The sequence below is a fragment of the Physeter macrocephalus genome, chromosome 2 (genome assembly GCF_002837175.3).
Source record: "Physeter macrocephalus isolate SW-GA chromosome 2, ASM283717v5, whole genome shotgun sequence".
Lineage (NCBI taxonomy): Eukaryota > Metazoa > Chordata > Mammalia > Artiodactyla > Physeteridae > Physeter > Physeter macrocephalus.
This window is the reverse complement of record NC_041215.1, coordinates 116,819,837-116,835,052: the sequence shown is the minus strand read 5'-3', so window position 1 is coordinate 116,835,052 and position 15,216 is coordinate 116,819,837. Positions and strand designations below refer to the sequence as shown.

Genomic DNA, 15,216 nt, shown 5'->3' with positions numbered 1-15,216 from the left:
AAAATTAGCCCCTTTTCTCCTATAACTTAATGCTTGCACATTCATATGCTGTCAGAAGACAAAACATCAGTGTTTATATTGGCTTTACTGTATTAACTCCATTTACCATGTGTATGATCACTCTTCCCCCATGGAAGGCCACCTGGACATCCAAGCAAAGGTGGGTTGCCATGTGCAGCTCAGGTTGCCATGAGCAACCAGAGTGCTCATGTATGACTTTTCTTATGTCTTATGTTCCTAGTTTTCAAAGAAAGGTTTGGACAACAAATATGTCACCTCCTGGTTTGGTTTCCAGATGCACTTATTGCTCTGCCTTCCTCTGGTAAACAGGAATGACACTGGAGCATGTGAAATAAGTTTTTGCCATTTTTCATTTTATTTCCTAAGAAAGAAAAGGATTACTGAGAAACAAGAAAATAGTAAATGGAGATCCGTACCCTTGGTAGAAACTCCTTTTCAAGCTAACCTAGACTCTAAAGGGCATTTTTTTCCAATGCGAATTTTAGAGGAGATTGCATTTGGGACCCAAACATCCAGGTACTGCCTCTTGAATGATTTAGTGAATACCTTTCATCTTGCCTGCTTGCTTTTATGAATGGACTAAAATTGATTGACTTAAAAAGTCACTATTTAAGAGTCAGAGACTCTAAAAATGGAATTGAACAGTGATGAATTGAGAGAAAAAAATTAAAAATCAGAAAATTTTCGTCTTCACAGTACTTACCAACCAAGAATGAGTTTGGGGTTTTGTGTTTCCTTTCTAGAAACTTTCTATACCACAAATAATCTAAAGCAGTGGCCACTCTGTGACTATCTCATCCTTTATACTTTCTAGGTTTCCCTTCTCATAAAACAGAAATTGAGAATTCTGGAATGAGAACTTAGAGGTCTCAGAAGTTATACAGGTCTATACTTCTCAAAACAAGCAATTTGTTCCTGGAAAATTCTGTCTCCAATTCTGTGCCACAGGGCCACAGTGCCTCACTTCAAAATTGTGTTAATTAAAGTCCACAGCCTTTATCTCAGTGATTACTGTCCATAATGCCTTCCAGCTCTTGTTTCTTCATGAGCTTGACAGTTTGGGTAATATCAATGTTTCTTGACTCAGGTGGTCTGTGAGAGTGGAAGCTTTTCAAACTAATTATTTTTAAATTAATTTTCTCTTTGCTTTCTGCTTGAAGAATGATGGTCTAGCTTTCAATGAACTATTTTACTTTCAAATTTAGTAGAAACAAGAGAATTAGCCATAGAATCTGTGGAAGAAATATTGCTATTTCTTAGCATGGTCAGTAAGTTTATTGAAGAGTATAGTTAAGCTCTTTACCATGTGGTTGAGTTGTGTTAAGTATTCCAGAAAAATCTACTGGATCATCCCAAGGGCGGGAAGTTGCCTGAAGCTCCCTCCACTGAAAACCTCAGTAAATTAAGGAAAAAGTTTGCTACCACAACACATTATTTGACGAAGGAAAGTTTGAGTGAGGAAACAGCGTGAGAAATGGATATTCAAGCTGCTATACTGCCTCTTATTTTGCAAGTCCCATTGTGATATCTTAAATTCCCAAGCAAAATTGTCAGAGGTGTCTCCCTGTTCTTGATTAGTTGCAAAGAAGTATTTTTGCACAGCCTTCTGAAGTACAGCAAGGACTTGGCCTGCATTTATTGCTAACATGAGAGAAAAAGGGAGTAGCTCATATTGTTTCTGCACCTTGCTCTTCCACAGCTGTGATTGTTCTTGCTGCTTCCCTTCTAGCTGAAGGAGGGGCTGATCTATGCAACTCTAGTGGACTGATTTTGGCACTAAAACTCCCAAAGAGCCCCTAGATTTTCCAATGCAAAATGTCGACCTCAAAGTAACTGTGGTCCTTGAGAAAGATTTGTTGGATTATTCGATTCCCATCACAGACTGAGGAAGAACACCATTCTGACTCAAACGATGTTTTTGAACATTATTAACTACTGGGTATCATGCTAGAGCAATTTACTTATATCAACTTACTTATTTTTCATAATAACCCTATGAAAGAAGATTTGTTATTATCTCCATCTCACAGATAAGGAAATAGTCTGAGAGAGGTTCAATAGCTTTCCCAGGTCCTGTACGCAGTAGGAGAAAGGGCAGAATTTGAATCCAGGCATCCTAACTGCTATATGGTACTGCCACGTGATAGCAAGCATGGCTATTCTGTGCACTCCCATCTGAGTAGTTTAGTGTCCAATGTGTTGTACACTTCTTCAGGCAGACCAGATCCATAGGAATAACCATTAGCAGCTGAATGATTGATTTATAGAGGTTAGATACTTCCTGTTAAAGAGAATTTCACTAACTAGGGTAGTTAGTGCATAGATTATTATGGAGCTGTAGAGCTTTTAAACTTTTTGCAAATGTGAGTTCGTAGAAAATTGTAATAGGCTGAAGTTAGGTTGCCATGAGGCTCATGTTCTTAGGGACTTTGGCACCTTCAAGTCTTGCAACCTGGTAGCTACACTCATGGTAGTTATCTGGGAGAAGCAATAACAGATAATGGTCCAGTAAAGACTCCGGGGCCTCTGCCTGAAATCAGTGGAGGCCGGATGTGTATACACTGGAGTCCTGAGAAATACTCTGAAGAAGAACTAAGACGATAAGCCTTAGTGATAAAAGGATGCCAGAGTTTTAAAAGGGATTTTGAGTAATGAGAAACATAAATTAGCATCATCAAAAACTCTAGAAATAATAAATGCTGGAGAGGGTGTGGAGAAAAGGGAACCCTCTTGCACTGCTGGTGGGAATGTAAATTGATACAGCCACTATGGAGAACAGTATGGAGGTTCCTTATTCTCTGGAAAGGTTAAGCCAAGGGCTTTGACAGGGGGTGCCAGGCCCAGCTGAGGGAAATCGAGTCTATATTTACAGAATACTGGAAGCAGAGACCCCCCAGTCCCCCCAACTCAGCTCCCACAACAAAGGCAGCCAGAAACATCCTTCAGCCAGATTGGAAGGCTCCTCTCTAGAGAAAGTAAAACAATTCCAGAAGCACATAAATGTATGAACCTAGGAGAGGGTCCCCAACAACTAGCCTATCCAAACTATCTCATGTAGCTCAAAATTGACAGGACTCGGGAGGGGGAAGGGTAAGCTGTGGTGAAGTGAGAGAGTGGCAGGGACATATATGCACTACCAAATGTAAATTAGATAGCTAGTGGGAAGCTGCCGCATAGCACAGGGAGATCACCTCTGTGCTTTGTGACCATGAGAGGGGTGGGATAGGGAGGGTGGGAGGGAGGGAGACACGAGGGAAGAGATATGGGAACATATGTATATGTATAACTGATTCACTTTGTTGTAAAGGAGAAACTAACACACTATTGTAAAACAGTTATACTCCAATAAAGATGTTAAAAAAAAAAAAAAAAAGAAAAATTATAGACTATCACCCTAGCCATTGGCAACTTCTAATCAATCCTTCCCTGAACCTGGCTTTATTCATATACCAGTCTCTCTCTTCCTGGCCCAGAATCTCTTGTCAGAAACATGTTATTTCCTCTTTTGTTATCATTCAGTTGTTTTTAGAAAGAATGCCTCTGTTACAGCCTATTTCTTCTCATCTCAAGCCTCTGTGTGCCTGCCTCCACCACTCCAAACACTCTATCAAATTTAATCTACTGACCTCACACTAAAGCCCCCTCCGTCCTCTCCAGCCTCGCCAAGTCTCTTTCCTTTCAGAAACTGGCCAGTTTGCACATCATTGTTTTCTTGCCTCGCTTGACTTCCTCTACCACCCCTGCTTCCCACTGTGCTTCTAAAAAGGTGTTGCTTATACAGCCAGAAGTTCCTAGGGGTGAGCAGGGAGCTACTTTGACATTAACATTACTGTAAAAATCCTTCACATTTATTTACATTACCGTAAAAACCCTTCCCACCTTACAGCATAAAACTCTGAAAGGTTTGATGCTTTGAATAAATCTTTACATCTTAAGTACTGAGCTGGTTACAAATTTCCTTTTATCAGGCTCTTGAATGTGATAGCTATAGATTAAATCTGAAAATATGGCCTGTAAAACGAAAGATTAAACAATAAAGCTATCCTTAGAGGAACAGAGAACACTGGAACAAGTACTTGAGAAAAAATTATTCCTACTAGCTTTTTTTTTTTTTTTTGAAGAACATGTGAAATTATGACCAGTACATGGCTTTTTGTCAGTTAGAGATCTGGTCAGTAAGATGATTAAATGACACCATCCTAAAATTTTATACGTGGAAAATCTTTTTCTAAGAAATCTCACAGAGCATTTTATTTCAGTGAAAGCTTTGAAAAATAAAGTAACATTCAATATATATACAAACATTAACAAATAATTAACATTATTTTAAATTATTTGTTAACAATTAACAAACTATTTGTTAACAAATTTGTTAAAAAGTTATTAATGTTAATACAAACATTAACAAATAAATAATTATTTGTTAATGTTTGTATAAGGTGATCTGAATATTATATGTCTGTTATGAATCTGTATGCCTTTAGCTTAGTGTTTTTTGAATATCTAACGTGGGACTCTGTTTAAGCAAAAACCATATATTTTATCTGTAGTTCTCACTGTCACTGAATATATTTGCATGGCAAATCCAAATGCTGTCCCAGCTGTTCCTAAAGTTCAAGGGGTTTCCTGCTAGATACATATTTATCTTAAAATTAATAGAATAAAACAAGGCTCTTTCTAAAATATTGGTTTAGGTGACTAGAATTCAAATCTTCCTCCTTGGTATTAGAATGGAGACATGGCAATACACATCCTTTAAACTATGGTTCACTTCTGAAGACCTTGAAGCTGAAATGCCAATGCCACTGACTGTGACTTTTGAGAATTCTAGGAGAATTGGAATTCCAGAATCCCAGAATCCAGGAAACAGTAGAATGCTCCGCAATTTAAAAATGCAAAAAAGTAGCCTGAGAACTCGTAACTTAGATTAGATGTTTATAGAAAATACACCCTTGTACTCTGAATACAATGAGACTTACTTATCCATACCTGAGGAGAGGCTGGATGTTTGGTCCACACAGTAATACCTCGTGACATTGTTATTTATGTGATGGCTGTTACTGGCATTTTGCATGTAGGGTGCCTGGGAGGAAATGGCCACAGTCTGTAAGGTTTGTTATACAAATTCAAACCTCAAAGTGACAAGGGACATGGCAGTGTTCAGCTTACTATTTTAATTTGGTAAGGTTTAAGATAACAACACTCTTACAAGTTAAGGAATTCTAAATTAGGAAAAACTGAAAAAAAATTTTTCATTTTGTTGGCTTCGTTTCAGTGGCTGTGGTATCATGGTTAAAAGCAAGTTCTCTATAGCCTTAGGACTTGAATTCTAGTCTCAGATGCTTTACTTTAGTTGTGAATCCTGGGAAAATTACATAGCCTTTCTGTGCATTAGTTTCTTAATTTATAAAACAAAAGAATAACAATATTACCGGCCTCACAGAGTTACTGGGAAGCACATAAAATATGTAAGAAATATAACATTATTATCATAATTCACTTGCATACTTAGCTAGTGATGGCTTTCTGAAAAATAATTCAAAAAATATAAAATTGGAAGGACACAACTGTATTTAAAGAATACTCAGGTTATTTCTTTTATTCAAAGTAGTATATGATTGCAGAGGTGGTTGCAATAAAGTTTTAAAGGACTTGGTTTGGTGGGGAGATTTGTGAACTAATAGAATTAATCATGTCAGAAACACACTGAAGAAAAATTCTTATTAGAAGCCTCTAGATAATGAGTAATTGTGAATGGTTAAAATGACCATTATAAATCACTCAGAAAAAAAAGGCAACAAACCTATTTTCTTTTCTTGAAGTCTCATCATTTAGGTGTCAACTCAAATGCCCTCTCTCCGGGGAGCTCTTACACGACTATTCCTCCGTCATCTTTCTCCAACACATTGCCCATTCAGTGCTCTCGTCAGTTTATGAAATTACCTTATTGGTTTGCTTATATTTGTTTATTTTTATCTGCCTTCCCCATAGTTTATAAGCTCCTTATAGTATACTGTTCTTGGCTGTATTCTTGGCACCAAGAAGATATCTTAGTACATAATAGATACTCAAGAAATCTTTGTTAACATATACGTAATTAATTATGCATATTCTATGTTTTCTTATTTGTTAAACCATACCTCTGGGCAGTTTCACCTGTGTTTATCATACATGGACAGGATTGTGATTCAATAAGATGTTTGCATTTTACTTAAATGTTGTAAAGGGCACTTTGAGGGGGAAAGGTTTCTGATTATGAGTCATGAAATAAATATTTGGGTTTCGGCATTATGGCAATGACAATAAACTTACTTTCCATAGGTAATTTGAAATTCCTTGAATATCCATCATGTGGATCACCAGTTAAGTCAATTTTCAAGCACTCCACTGACTAGACTAGCAGTTGATGATTACAGACTTTTACTGCACTAGAAAATACCATGATAACTAAGATGAGAATACATGTAGAGGTATTGTTAAAGGGTCTAAGAAAAAGCTAGCCTCATTTTATAAAGTGTGTCAAGTTTAATGGTTACTTATTAAACAAAATGATTTTAGTATATTATAAAATATTTTTCAGAAAGAAGCCCTGATTTTTTTTTTATTGGAGTATAGTTGCTTTACAATGTTGTGTTAGTTTCTGCTGTACATTGAAGTGAATCAGCTATATGAAAACCTATATCCCCTCCCTCCTGGACCTCCCTCCCCCACCCCATCCACCCATCTAGGTCATCACAGAGCACCGAGCTGAGCTCCCCGTGCTATACAGCAGGTTCCCACTAGCTCTCTATTTTACACATGGTAGTGTACTGATGTCAAACCTAATCTGCGAGTTCATTCCTCCCTCCCCTTCCCACCCTGTGTCCACACTTCCGTTCTCTATGTCTGCATTTCTATTCCTGTCCTGCCCTGATTTTAAACATGTCCTTTTTCCTAAAGGATGAGTTAAAGTACAAAATCCAACAAAACACATGCTGAATACTCTGAGAAACAAAACTTGATTCCTAGAACGTCCTCTGTGAATATTGTTGAAGATTGAATGGATGGATACATAAATGGATAGGATATATTCTTTTTTTTAACATCTTTATTGGAGTATAATTGCTTTACAATGGTGTGTTAGCTTCTGCTGTATAACAAAGTGAATCAGCTATATGTATACGTATATATCCCCATATCTCCTCCCTCTTGCGTCTCCCTCCCACCCTCCCTATCCCACCCCTCTAGGTGGTCACAAAGCACTGAGCTGATCTCCCTGTGCTATGCGGCTGCTTCCCACTAGCTATCTATTTTATATTTGGTAGTGTATATATGTCCATGCCACTCTCTCACTTCGTCCCAGCTTACCCTTCCCCCTCCCCGTGTCCTCAAACCATTCTCTATGTCTGCATCTTTATTGATAGGATATATTCTAAGTGCCAAGTTTTAGCACAGTAACTATATCAATGGCTTTCCTTCTGTCCAAGTGATAGTGGGCCTTGGAGCCACGTGGCACTCCATTTCTTTGATAACAGGCAAAAATTTTCAGAGAGAACATAGCGCAGACTGCTTTTCCAAAAACTTCTTATTAAACAACTATTTAAAATCTGATCTCTACCAAGGAAATGATTCTGCTTTAAGAAGCACTCTTCTCTTAGAGATAATTTATGGCATAAATTTCATCACTTTATGGAACAAATCTCATTACTTTCAGACTCTATGAGAAATTTGGAAGACTCTATTTCAAAGTTGCTGATGCCTGTCGGAAATCTCACTGTTCATTAAAATATACATTAAAGTACAGAGTACAAGAGTGTTTAACATCCACTGCCAATCCTGTAGCCAGTAACTTGCATGTGGCAGATGTCACCTAATAATCAATGGGTCCAATGGATTTTAACCAAAATTCACAATCATCTGAAATAAGACCCATTGTGTCCCTGATTAAAATGCCCCACATTGTACTATGTCTAATGGGATTGTGGTGACCTCTTCAGTGATCTGTCCTATTGATTGGAGCATATTTGAAACACTGAGGTTTTAAGTCTAATCAATGTATGGGCATAGAGCTGGAACTTCTTTATGAATTTCAATACTGCTGAAGCAAATAAAAAAACAGATGCATAGATTTTTTTTTTTATATAATCACCTCCATTGGTCAGCAAATGTGTATGATTGTATCATTTGAGTAACAAGTTAAGTAGTAGATGTGCTTTCTGAGAAGTTGGTATTTTGATAATATATGCTGGAATATTATTTCTAGGGTGTCTGTCAAAAACTACTTCATGCTTGTTGAAAACACAAACATTTTAGTCAAGCAGTTGTAAAGAGTGCACATAGCTTTGCCCATGTAGATACAGTAAACTAGGTAGGTAATAAACTAAAATTCAGAAATGATATAAATTTTAAAAATTATTTATTCAGCATATTTATTAAATGTGTATTATACACAAGATAATATATATAAGGTATACTAAGATGAACTCCATAGCTAGCCTTCCCTCAATAAATGGCAATAGTGACAATCTAGATGTCTATAAAAATAAGTTTTGAGTTTTTAAATCAATTGATTATAAGAATAACTGATGGTACTATTATAATGGAAGACAATTATTAAATTTAATCCTTCTACTCATTTGCATTTACTCTGAGCTAATGTAAAACACAAGAATATTGCAAAAACAGTTGATGAAATACCCAGTCTAAAATTATTATCAAGTACAGAAAGTTTACTCATTCCTGAAAACTCATCATTATAGTCGCAACACAACAATGACATATTAATGGGGTTTTTTTTCTCTAAAATATTTTCTTCTAAAAATTATTTTAATATATTTTGGCATTTGTTTTAAGGACAGGCAACTCTACAATTATATATTGCCTATTCTGATAAACTGATGGTATATAGAACCATTTTTTTAATCTGAGTATTTTCAAGGAGTTTTATGACAATAAAATATAGCTTTTTCTGAAAAATGAAGACCAGCATAGAGAAAAATAAAATATAGATAAGGAGAAGGTAAGCAAAAACCACTCTTCAGTTGCAATCACAGATGTATTTTTTTAAATAGGCAAATGCACACTTAAGAAATATCAGTGTGTATTTAAGAGGAAAATAAAGGATGTTTTAGTTGCCTCTAAGATCTTCAAAGGAGAAGCCAAAGGTGTAGACAAAGGCTAGCAGATTCAAGATAAAGATTTTGATAAAGTATTGATATCACACCTATACTTGTGAAATAGCCTAGAAAAGCAGCAGTCTCTAGTTCTTCACTGATACTCTGGATTGACAATTGCTTTTAGTACAAAGGTCTTTGACAAGGAACTGAATATTTCAAGTACAGCCTGTATGTCTCCATGCTAAGGAAGTTCCATTTATTACCCATGTATGCAACAAGGGAAAAGTGAGCAACTGCATAACTTCAAAACTTTCCTGGGGCTTCCCTGGTGGTGCAATGGTTGAGAGTCCGCCTGCCGATGCAGGGGACACGGGTTCGTGCCCCGGTCCGGGAGGATCCCACATGCTGCGGAGCGGCTGGGCCCGTGCCTGCGCGTCCGGAACCTGTGCTCCGCAACGGGAGAGGCCACAACAGTGAGAGGCCCGCGTACCGCAGAAAAAACAAAAAAACAAAACAAACAAAACAAAACAACAACAAAAAACTTTCCTGTTGACACTGTGAAGGACAGATTGTTGATATCAGTTAAAAGCCTGTCATCTACAACAGCATTAAAGTAAGGTCATGTGTGGGTGGGGGAGAATACATCACCGTGAGAATTCTACAATGTGAAAGTTCACGTAAGAGACAAATATGATCAGTTCTATTCTACAGGAAACACTGAGCGAAGGTGATAACAGAGAGGACCATAAACTCTAGCCTTCTAGCCTTGCATGGATGATACTGAATTCACGGCTTTTCAGGGTCTGCGGGATGGGAGTTATAGGCACTCCTATACAAAAATCTATTTGTATTGGGAATGCCAATCAGATTATTACTTAACAAATCTTTTCTTCATTTTCCATTTACTAGTAATATTCTTTTCCATGTTATAAATAGAGAGTAATTAAAAATAAAGTGCTTTATAATTGCTAATATTAAAATATTTTCTTTTAAGTCCAAACAGCAATTTCCTACTGTATTTTATACTACACTATTTGACGCTTAATTCATAGCTTACACCTTCTTCCACAAAAATATATTGGGATGGCTTATGGGCAATAATATGAAGGAATATTGTAATTGAAAATTACAATAGTGTAATTGAAAATTACAATAGTGTAATTGAAAAAATATTGAGTAATTTCTTGATAAACTTTCTGACTTTAGTGTGTATCTTTTGTGCAAGTAAAGCAGAAGCAGTCAAAACTTTGTAGCCGTGTATAAAAACTGTTAGTGCTACGGACCAATGGAATTCAGCTATCGGATAATGTGGAGAAGGCACATTTGGAGCTCAAGTCCTGCCATCAAACACTGTTGTATTACCTTGGACAGGTTATTTAAACCCACTTGACACTGGGTTTTCTTATTTGTAAGATGGAGTTAATAATAACATAATATTAAGAGAGCTCTAATTTTCCTCATTGGATTCTTATGAGACAAAAAGGAAATAATGTAATATTTGAAGGAGCTTGTAAATTATGCAGCATTTGGGTAAATGACTGTCATTGTCATCATAACTTTCAACTTGACCAGTGGTATTTTTTTTTTAATTTTAATTTCCCTTTGTTCATTTTCAGTGGCTGTGTATTTCTCAAAAAGTATATTGATCATAAATTATTTTTATTACATTATCACATAATCATTTCCAATATGAATTATTTGAGATATTAAATTTGTAAAGAATATATATTTTAGTTTTGAGAGCAATCTGTGTTACATCTCTAAAATGTAGCAATGTTTGCACTCAGATTGTGTTTAGACTAAGAATGACATTGGACAACATTTTTTCGATAGTTAATTAGATTCTTATTTACAGCGATGAAACTTCAATCTTTAATCAGAGTCTTGCCAAAAACAGATTTGCAACAGGGTAACTTGAGCTCACATTTTTTGGAGTCCTGATTAAAGTATCTTCTAGTTTCAATGTGAAAGGCCTAGAGTCTCATTAACAAAAGAAAAATTCTCTGTGATTGTCCTTTTTCTCCCTAAGGAAGTTTTCTAAATCTCAGCAGTCAAAGGTTTGCTATTTTAGCAGACTTTTATTTTTAATGTTGGAAAAAAATTAAAGTTAGACTGAACAATTTTAATTTTTTCTCTGTCCTATTTAACATACAGTGAAAATAAGTGGAGTTTCAGGGAGCTGGGCTGTCCTCTCCTCATACAGAAATAGGACTTAATTTGGTAACCACTGGGAGTTTCTACAATGACTGTGGTATTTCTAAGGCCGCAAAAAAGCACTTTCAAGGCCCACGTTTTCTTTGTTGTTGCTTTTAATTTGTGTTTTCCTGATGCAGAAATTTAAAATGAAAACAATAACTAAATTTGCAAAAATATTCCTGGTCAATCCTTACTGCATTCAGAATGTAGGTTATTTTTTTGGTGTTTTTTAAAAAATAAATAGTAATGCACCTTAGATGCACCCTTCTTTATTGCCCTGGGAGTTTTTTAAGTGAAGCCAATTGAGCCATGTAAAACGTGGAGCAGGCAAAGAATTTCCCTCATGTTAGCAGTGTACTACATTTCCGTCAGAAAGATATGAGACTTAACGTGAAATATTTCAGAGTTATAATTGAACAGGTATTCCAGAATATAGGATGTGCACACTCAAGTGAAAAATAAGCCATCTCTCTCACATTTCTTTCATAATGTCCATAGTATACTCATGGAATCTGGGCAGGTGTAATGGAGCGTTAGAATTAGAGTCAGAAGCCTCCCTTCCTGTTTATAAAATGAGTATAAAAATATCTTAGAACTAAATCATTCAATGAAGGAACAAAGATGCAAAATATTTCATAAAATTGTCAACAATTATTTGTATTTCCCTCAGGCACAAATCTGGTTGTGTCACTTCCCTGACTCAAGCCATTTGGTAATTTTCCACTTGGTCCAGGCTTTGCCCCAAGCTCCTGAACCTGGCATCCACATTGTGAGCGGGTGCCACACTCTCTTATCTCTCACTTTTTATCTTCTCTATACCCTCTGCTCTGGCCACTTGGGTTAACTCACTTTTATCTGAACACGTTTTCCATTGACTTTTGCCAATTTTCCTGTTTTGTCTAAAATGTTTTCAGTGCACTGAAATCCTCACTCTTTGGCTAAGCTCTTCAGACTGAATTATTTCTTTCTTCATATGAGTTCCTAGAGCAATCAGCCCATGCCTTCTGCTATTAGTGGTACCTGTGTTATTCATTTTGATAGACTAGGCATACCTTGAGGGTCTTATACATTTTTGTACACCCCCCCACCAAGACCTATCACCTCTCTACATGTCAGAGACATTTAGGACATCTAATGGAATCAAACCATGGATTATATAAGTTGACTTGAAAAGATGTTAGTGAACTTAGTAATAAGTGAGCAGACAATATACATATTTTCATTTATTAATATAAGAAATATATCTATTATATTACACTAAATGAAACATACCTACTTGTCACACTGTCAAAGGAGAGCAGATGAGATATCAAAATATAAGACATTTTTATCATCTTTGCTTATCTATTTCATCCGAGAATGTCATCTTTGCTTATCTATTTCCATCCAAGTAAGTGGAAAGTTATTAAATTATTATACATCAATGCAAAGAGCAAAGCCGTACTCCTTGGAGAAAAATGTGCTGAGACTTAATGTGTCTGCTGTTAAGTATGTATAATACATTTAAAATAGGCAAATTTAGATGCCTTTGAAGATTTACACACGTGGAAAGACATCCCTGAGACCACCTACAAATGAAGTAAAACCTATACCTAACAGTACCCAAAGAATTTGTAACTTTGAAGAATGCGGGTTACATGAAAGTACAATTTGAGGGAAGTAGAAAGGGAAGAAGAAGAATTTGATTCTAGATCAGAAGTTGGCAAACTTTTTCTACAGAAAACCAGGCAGTAAATATTTTTGACCTATTTGGGTCATATAATCTCTGGAGCAACTACTCAGGGCTGGATTGCAGCCTGAAAGTCACTATGCACAATACGTAATGAATAACCATTGCTATTTTCCAATAAAACTGTACTTATAAAAACAGGTGGTGAGCTGAATTTGGCTAATGGATTGTAGTGTGCTGATCCCTGTCTTAGATTTTTGGTTATATGTAACTGGCATCATCATTATTATTTTGAATAAGTCATTGTCCATTTAAAATGTTTTATGTAACACAAATTAATAAATTACCATAAATAAGCACATTAACTACAATTTTGGAAACTTTAAAAAGGACCAGGCAATAAAAGATAAGCTGAGATATATAGATTTTTATCATTAACTGCCCATCAGAGTCAGATAAAGGAATAAAGGATGATCTTGGTCATTAACAAAATACTTCTTAAACTGTTCCATTGAACGCTTATGAACTTTAAGATGTTAATAGATGTTCAGAGAAAAAGTATTCTGTTACATAAATCTCTGAAATACTGGACTTAAATACAGGTAAGTAGTAATAGTAGTAAAAATGTCAGATAACTTTTATGAATCCCTTATTGTGTTCCAAGTAGTTTTTACTATTATCTCTAATTTAGAGATGTCTGCACTAAGACATAAGAGGTAAAGTAATGTGTGCCTAGGTCACTTAGCTGGTAAGTGGTAGAACCTACTGTAAAATACAGTTTTCACCATACTGTTGAGCTCTTAGCTGTTGAACTGTGTACATACTGACTCTCAAAGCTTTAAAAAATGTTCAAGCACTATTAGTATATATTAATATATACATTCAAGCACTGCACATTTCCAAGAGATAGTAAAGGATGCATCATTTCTCAAATTTACTTGATCATGAAAAAAAAAATCCTCACTAAAATTCCAGCTGATCATTAGAATAATCTGGGAAACTTTAGAAAAATATAAATTTAAATCATTTCAGTTGGCATTGTTGGCATTGAAGAGAGAGAGGTCAAGGGATGTGAATTTTTGCAGCATTCTTGCCTTAGATGATACTGATCATATGCCAGTTTAGGGATATCCCTTTGTTCTAATGCCATGCAACTAGAGATTTTTGTACACTCCATCCATTTTTCATACTCCATTCCTGTCATGTAGTGAGAGGTGGGAGTTTGCAGAATGAAAAATGTCAAGAACACAGGTCCTCAGTTCCTAAAATCAACTATATGGCAAGAGTAGCTAATTTAGTTCCTTTGTTACTTCCTAGTATAGTCTCCGTGAAAGTAAATAGGTAGTGTTTAATATATTATAATTTTATTTTGGCCTATATTGTTTGGTTTAATTACAGAATTTTTCATTTTTAGACAAAGGATCCTCTTTTTATTAGAGCCTTTGTAAACTTAGGCTCCTTTTGCAAATTGTCCTCTATCTGTGTCAAAGACAGATTTTAGATATGGCAATATTTTATTGTTCTTGTCTACTTGTAACTCTGGGTTGTCATGGAGCTAGGTCCTGATATCACATTTCTATAGACAATTGGATGAAATAAATGTTTGCATCCAATGTATTTACTGGAAAGGAAGATGCAAGTGAGCATTAAACCTGAAGGCTTAAAATGTAGGTAAAAGACCACAGGAAAGAAATATATTTATATTGCCTTTGCAAATAGTAAGCTATGCCAGCCATTGTGGTGTTTTTATTAAGTTTCTGTTGGTCTTTGTTTTATCATCTGTAAAATAAGTTCAAAGTTCTTTTCCATATGCAAAATTCTGTTAGCTCTTAAGAGTAGGAAGGACTTAGATTTTAAAAAAAACAACAACCCATAATGCTTGCCTTTTATAAATAGAACTTGTATAAACTCAGATGCTAGAAATCCAATCCCATGCCAAGAAATAACAATCATAGTCAAGGGGCAATATTAAAACAAAATGATTTCAAAATCCCAACCAAGTAATGTTTAATTAAAAAAAAAACTTTTGAGCAGTCAGAATTGTTAATTATAAATTGATATGCAATACTTTAATTTTCAAATTCCCAATACTATTAATTCTTCAGAAGACATATGATGACATTATTGTAGCCATCCTATAGATAGAAGGATTAAAATTCTTTGAGTTTTGTTCATGGTCTCATGACGTAATAGGGAGGAAATTAAGAGTTGTGTTCAGTGGATTTGTATCCACTT

At 35.6% G+C, this 15,216-nt stretch overlaps 1 protein-coding gene across 1 annotated transcript in view; it reads right to left on the bottom strand.

Moving 5' to 3' along the window:
• Window positions 1-15,216, bottom strand: part of VWC2L (von Willebrand factor C domain containing 2 like) — a 160,163-nt gene that overhangs the window by 136,883 nt on the left and 8,064 nt on the right. The window lies entirely within an intron of this gene.